At 36.1% G+C, this 7,762-nt stretch overlaps 1 non-coding gene across 1 annotated transcript; it reads left to right on the top strand.

The window, feature by feature from the left end:
- Nucleotides 1–206: 206 nt before the first annotated feature.
- Nucleotides 207–282, top strand: TRNAI-GAU (transfer RNA isoleucine (anticodon GAU)). Its single transcript has one exon. It is a non-coding gene; the product is annotated as a tRNA-Ile (tRNA).
- The last annotated feature ends 7,480 nt before the right edge of the window (nucleotides 283–7,762 follow it).

The raw sequence follows: 7,762 nt of genomic DNA, 5'->3' as shown, positions 1-7,762 counted from the left end.
TTGGTAAGTATATTAGTGATGATCCAAGCTAAACTAGTGTTTTACTCCTCCCAGGAAGTATCTGAAAGTTCTGTTCAAGCAATCAGACTAAACTGCATACATGATTTCTCCAAAAACTAACTTAGTCACATTGCTTCATTTAGTGTCACTGTATACCAGGCTCTGTGCTGGGCAATGGAATACAGAGATAAAAAAGGTGACATCCCACCCTGGTTGGTTAGCTCAGTGGTAGAGCATCGGCCTGATGTGTGGAAGTCCCAGGTTCGATTCCTGGCCAGGGCACACTGGAGAAGCACCCATCTGCTTCTTCACCCCTCTCCCTCTCCTTTCTCTCTATCTCTCTCTTCTCCTCCCGCAGCCAAAGCTCCATTGGAGCAAAGTTGGCCCAGGTACTGAGGATGGTTCCATGGCCTCTGCCTCAGGCGTTAGAATGGCCCCAGTTGCAATGGAGCAACGCTCCAGATGGGCAGAGCATCACCTTCTAGTGGGCATGCCAAGTGGATCCCAGTCAGTCATATGCAGAAGTCTGTCTCTCTGCCTCCCTTCTTCCCACTTCAGAAAAAAAAAACAAAAAACCCAAAACATATATATATGCTCTCTGATGAGATAAATGCTCTCTGATCATGAGGCACAGTTATGATTGTAAAGAGAAACCTAACCTATTCTAGAGGAACCAAGAAGATTTCCTAACAAAGGAGGCCTCTGTGCTGAGATGTTAGAGTCTGAGTAATGTTGTTAGGAAAAGTAAAATTGAGTGAGAAAATTTCTGTCGAGAAAAATAAGTTTATGCTGTTGGAATTTATCCTATACCTCAATGATTTTGCATAATTGTAAATTATATAAGGACCCTTATTTCAGTATTTCCTTCTGCTCCTCTGCTCTATACATTTAGGTAGTTTCCATATATTTGGAGAAAAACCTAAAAATAAGTAGAAGTGGTAACAAACAGTAGAATATTGGCTTATTGACTAGCTTCTGGAAAACTAGGCTATCCCAAGGCATGGTTCTCACCATACACCTCAGTGATCTGCCCTTGATAAGAAAATTAGTCATCAGGAACTTTGAAAGAATCCTTCCTTAAATATAGAATTTTAATAGAAAAGAAGATTTTTACACATGCATGGCATTACTTCTTTGAGACTGTCTTGACAGACACACACACACACATATGAAATACAACTATTTACCTCATGGAATTATTGTGAACAAAAAATTAGGTGGCAGATAAAATATTCAGAGTAATAAAATATAATAAAGGCAATTTTTGGCAGGTGTCACTGTATAAGTGTACTGATTCAACTATTTTCATAGAAACAATTTTGTTAATAGAAGTGGTAAATTCAATTATTCTGAGAGGTTAAATGTATTCCACCAAATTAACTGCAGAGCATCAATTCAGCTGTATAAGGTTATGTTTGTACTAGACAATAATAAATATCAACCATTTACCATTTCAGTAACATGATATAGGTATAGACTTAGGTAATTCCCTTGCACACAGTGCCTAATACAAATAAAGAATCAATAAGGATCAAATAAATTATTTTATTTATTCTTTATTATTAGGAGAATACTGCTAACAGAATAATATCAGTTAATATTTTATATTCATTCATTATTTTACAAATATTTTTGCTTTTATTAACTTCTGGTTTCAAAGGGTAACTGATATTTACATGTTCCTAATGGTAGTAACATTGTAATTTGGAAACACTGGGGAACAATTTTTTTTTTTCATTTTCTGTTGCATGAGGTTTTAGAACTGTTTCTATGTATTTCTGCATCGCTGATTCCAAATCTAAAATTCGTTTTTTGGTGCATGCTCTAGTTTTTATGCAATTTTAATTTATTTTTGTTACATTACAGTTAATAGCATGCATTGGTTTTTAAATTAGAGTTAAAGGGCAACAACTCTTGTATTGAACATAACCACAAGGCAATTAACATTTTACAAATATAACTTTTACATAATTGTAGTTGTTTTTAAATGTAAAAAATTATTATCTGATAAAAACACCCTTTTATTTTGTTTTAAGATTGAATCATGGCTTCTTTGAGTATGCGTAAATGTAAGAATAGTCCTGACACCTTCTGTTATATATGTGGCTGTTACACATTTCAAAGTCAAAGGCGCAATATTTCATCATTAGTGACACATGCATATATTGCCTATTTTCAAGTTCCCCTTGGTGATCAAGACAAGAATTGGGCTGCTTATATTGTGTGTCATAATTGTAAGGAAATGCTTCATGACTGGACAAAAGGAAAATGCAAAGGAATGCCTTTTGGTATTCCCATGGTTTGGCGTGAACCTAAGGACCACAGCAGTGACTGTTATTTCTGTCTGATCCACACAAAGGGCATTGGCAAGAAAAAATGGCATATGATCGCATATCCTAATATTCCTTCAGCAATACGACCTATCTCACACTCTGAGACACTCCCGGTTCCAGTTTTCAATGGTTTTACTTCTTCTAAGAATGAAGAAAGTGAACATGGTGATCAAGTGTATTTTGATAAGATGCATGAGGAAATGGTTATAGAATCTGAAGGGTCTTCTTCTGATGCCAAGCAGTCATTAACCCTTCAGCAACTTAGCCAACCAGAATTGAATGACTTAGTAAGAATAACATAAAAATTGTCCTCAATTTTCTGAAGTATGAGGAGCATAACTGGATTATTTGTATGGACCTTAAAATGGTAAATTTCCTGCTGGGACAACAGAGAGGTTTCACGAAGTATCCTTGCTTTCTGTGTTTGTGGAACAGCTGAGCTCAGGAGAAACACTGAACACAGAAGGAGTGGCCAAAACGTGAAGCTCTGGAAGTAGGGATGCAAAATATTCTGAATGAACCTGTAGTTAATTGAGACAGGATCATTTTTTCCCCACTTCACATCAAAATTGGCTTAATGAAGCAGTTTGTTCAGGCTTTGAATAGAGAAAGTGAATGCTTTCAACATATTATTTCTGCTTTTCCTGCCTTGTCTTTAGAGAAGATAAAAGCAGGTGTATTCGATGGACCTCAAATTCGAACCCTCATACATGATGAAGAATTTGCCAGGAAGATGTATAAGGAGGAGAAAGCAGCATGGCGGTCTTTTGTGGCAATTACAAAGAACTTCCTTGGCAACAAAAAAGCAGAAAATTATGAACTTCTGGTTCAAAGGATGCTGTTGGCTTTCCACAACATTGGATGTAACATGAGCGTTAAGATTCACTTCCTGAATAGTCACCTTGATAAGTTTCCCGATAATTTTGGAGGTGTTAGTGATGAGCAAACTACTGCTGGAGCTTCAAAAGAGATTGTCCTCAACAAGTACACAAACACAAGAGCTATAAATGCAAATTTTTGCCTGAATATAATTTAAATAAGTTTTGCACAAATTTTATAATTAAAATAAGTGTTTTAATATGTTCTATTTCAAAATTGTAGACAAATTCAGATGCAATCATATCTTTTAGTGTATTAGTGTATTTACTAGATTATATAAATTATTATATTTTCACAAAAATGATGCCCAAGAAGACATTCTACTTCATTATGTTAAACTAAATGTTGAAAATTTTACAATAAGGTGAAAACCTAAAGTCTTGAATTGCAAAAAAAAAAAAACCTGTAGCTTACAGAGAAAAACTAATGTCAGAGTTGAGATCAGCACACTCGAATTAGGTAAGAACAAGTGTTTTTGTGGATGCAACAAAAATTTTGTTCCCCAGTGAAATTCTTAAGACTAAGGAATAAAATATATTGCTGTACTTTATTTTTTTAAGGCACAGTTCTAGTTTCTAGGAGGCATTTGTGTGTGTGTGTGTGTGTGTGTGTGTGTGTGTGTGTGTGAGAGAGAGAGAGAGAGAGAGAGAGAGAGAGAGAGAGATTGAGAGAGACAGGGAAAGAGAGAGAAAGTGTGCAGAATGGAGGGAAATGATTTAAATGTACAAATTTTCATTATACATAGTTAACAATTTAAGAAAGTCCTCTGGGTTAAAATTAATGAGATAGGTTTAGTTTTAAGTTTCCTTTGCAATTTGAACAGTTTCTGTGTTTCCAGGACTTGATGGACTCAAGGTAAAGCCAACACCTTCCATACAGCATAGGGTCAGCACTGATTTTTCTAATGATCTTCAGGAACTGGCAAACATCTTTGACATACAAGTTATTGTTCTTCTGATGATAGAGCTCAGTAGTATATTTACTTCTCAGATTCTTATATTCTGTTGCATTATAAAATAGATTAAGAATTAAAAGAATAAAGATTTAAAATAAGCAACTGCTGAAAATTAAATTATAAGTTTTATGTGGCCATATGACCCTCCAGGTTTGTTTTTGACCAGCATGCTATTCTGCTCCCCCAAATTGCAGACCAACTTTGGTTAGGAGGTGATAATGAGAATGTAGTTTCCAAGTAAGGAAGTTGCAAGTCCCTTTTTCAGTTCATTATGAAAGTTCCCTGATGCAATTTTATATGCCAAGATAGTCTCTCTCAACAAGTCCCAAGGAAGTCTGGAAGCACTATCAGTATAAAAAAAGAGAGCGAGCGATAGATAGAGACCTAGTGAGCTGTGACAAGAAATGTTGAGTGTGTGTGTGTGTGTGTGTGTGTGTGTGTGTGTGAGAGAGAGAGAGAGAGAGAGAGAGAGGAAGTATGCAGAAGAGAGAGAAATAATGTGAAAGTATACATTTTCATTACCTGTGGTTAACAAATTGGGGAATGTAGAGAGCACAGTGAAAAGATGTAGAGCCCTCAGGTTCCCACACAGAAGGGAAGGGTGGTGAAAGTAGGCAATGTCCCCGGGTCCCGTAATGGATGCAGAGGACAGTGAGAAAATGTAATATCCCCATGTCCCTAGATGGACAGAGAAGGCGCACTGAGAAGAACGTCAAGTTTCTGTGTCTCCACACGCGCGTGTGCTCTATCACCTCACTGCTTTCCCCAAAGCAGAAAGTCCTTGCCTCGGGGGTAGGGGAGGAAGACATGAACTTCATGAAACACCTGAACAAAGACACTCAGAGACTGAAATCTCTTGAGGAATATAGCACATTAATAATGCATTTTGTTTTTATTGTTTGTTTCCTTTTTATTATACAAAAAGAAGTAAATACACAACACCTAAGAGAATAATAAAGTAATGTAATATCAATTATTTATTCTTAAAAACAGTATAAAGTATATTTGGATTATCTGGTTTTGGGGGGAATTAATCTGGGCTACTAATATTGCACTACTGATATAGTGTTAAAATTGATTTAAAGCCAAGGACACAGGCAAATACTTCAGTCTGTTTATACCTGATGGGGGCCTCTCCAATCACTGAACTATTTTAATTATCTCAATCTTAACACTTTACAAGTCAGCATTCTCTTTTCCACATTAACTTCTACGACTCCAGAAAGTGAGAGACATTTTTTAAGGTGCTTATTTTAGGTTTATTATTCAGGACTATTGAACCAAGTATTTTGATGGATTCAAAGTCACAAAAGTGGTGAATTTGGTCCCTCAACTGAGACTATGTTTACCAAACTGATCATACAACATTAGCTTAATTGAGTAGGAATATCAGTATCAACAGAGACAATCTAATTCTAAGTTAGAATGAAAAGAAGAAGTCTATTCTGATTCAGCCTTGTTTGGCAAACTTAAGTTCCAATTACAGTAACTACTGACAAACACAGCCTCCTGGCATCAGAGCGAAGTATGAATTATCAGTATTGTAATGTAACTGGTGAGTTCCACAGAGACACCAAGGTAGGTTATAGAAGAAACTTTAGGAGGGGCTTTATTATTAAGCCAGTGACATGCATGGGGCATTATCAGACCCAAATTGTGCAGTCAAGAATATAGCTCTGAGGCTGCTTTTATAGACATAATCACACACTGTTTGGGGGAAAAGAAGGGGGAGCATGGTACAAAAGTCATTTACTAACAAGCTTATTGAGTTTTTGCTGTCTTGTTACAATGTTTATTTATATGCAGGATCATCAAAAGGAAAAAAAAAAAGCATTCCTGCAAATTAAGACCATAAGATAACACAGTAGTGATGAATGTTTTACATACCTGACAAAGACATTCCCAAACATTCTAGGATTTACAACCTATCCCTGTTGCCATAATAGTGGGAAATGTTTAGTGTAGGATAAGGAGAGAAGCCAAATGAAGTTACTTATACTCAGAGTGTTGGGGTTAGCTTATTTGGAAGTCTAAAGGTAGTTCTGCTGGCTTAGTTTACAAGTTTTGTACATACAAAGAATTTCAAAATGATGATGGTTAGAAAGTATATAAAATGTTACAGAATACAGGTTTTCATGCAAGGGGGGGGGGCTTATGATCCTTTTGTCTAGAGGTATACTATACGTCACTTTCATGACTTCAGGATGGGAGGAAGAGTCAGGATTAGTTGTAGGAATTTTTAATTAACTTACATAAACATTGTTTCCTGAAGGCTTTTAAGAAAAAAGAAGAGGAAGGGGTTTTCAGAGGAAGAGGATTTCTATCTTCTTTGCTCTGTCTAGCAAGTGGCATCAGTCCTTCCAGAAAACTACAGGAACTAAACTATGACTAGCTGACTTGTGTCCCTGTAAGCTCTTTTTCTTGTTATTTCTTCCTCAGAAAGGAGAGGTAAGGGGGCCTGACTCTTCCTTTTAAAATACTAATGTTAACAATTTTGCATTTTCTTGGCACCTTATCACATCAGAAAAGTGTTATTAGACAGACATTAATTCAAAACCAAGCTCAGTATCTTCCCAGCTTTGTGACTACAAGTAATGCATCATTTTTATCACCTGTGAATTAACAGAAAAAATATCAGTTGCTGATCACTGTTACTAAGATTGAATTTTATACATGCATAAAAACTCTGATCCTTTGGGGCATTCAAATTCCATGCATACTTGACCACTTAATTTTCTTTGTTCGATTTTTACACATGTATTACTTAAAGATGCACACAAAACACTGTTTGTACACAACTTTCCTTGTCTCACATGTTCCTCTATTGTCAAACATGCAATTTGCCTTCTAAGTGTTTTACTTCCCCATACATTCCAGATCTTCTCAATGGTAGAAATGGTCTCTCATTCCCATTCCTCAGAACATACCCAGACATAGATTAAAGACTCTTCAATTCATCACTGCTCTGTAATTTTTCTAAAGTACAGGGTAACTTTGTGAATCTATTGCTTAAGAATAAAATACAATTATACATTTACTCCTTTATCCTTGGCTATTAAACAACACTCTAGTGCAGGGGTCAGGAACTTATGGTTTGCGAGCCAGATGTGGCTCTTTTTATGACTGCATCTGGCTCTCAGACAAATCTTTAATAAAAAAATAATGTTAAAAATATAAAACATTCTCATGTTTTGTCTAGAGGTATATGTATTACAAAGTATTATAATCCATTCATTACAATCCATTCATTTCCTACTGCTCATGTTCATGGTTGCGGGTAGCTGGAGCCAATCACAGCTGTCCTCCAGGACAACACCAAATTTTTATTGGATAATGTGTAACGTACACAGGTCATTGTATGGCTCTCATGAAATTACATTTTAAAATATGTGGCGTTCATGGCTCTCTCAGCCAAAAAGTTTCCCGATGCCTGCTCTAGTGTCTCAGTCAAACAATAGATAAATGGGTGCATTTCATTATTTAGCTCCAACATATTTTCTCATTTGGCTCCTTCCCGCTATTCAGAATCCAGGTAGTTGGAGCACAGTCAGATACTCATGAATAATCTTCTTCTGCCTTTGTACTGTAAAGTTCA

This window comes from Saccopteryx leptura, chromosome 7 (assembly GCF_036850995.1).
Source record: "Saccopteryx leptura isolate mSacLep1 chromosome 7, mSacLep1_pri_phased_curated, whole genome shotgun sequence".
In the NCBI taxonomy this organism is placed as follows: domain Eukaryota; kingdom Metazoa; phylum Chordata; class Mammalia; order Chiroptera; family Emballonuridae; genus Saccopteryx; species Saccopteryx leptura.
This window is presented reverse-complemented; position numbering and strand designations above follow the sequence as displayed.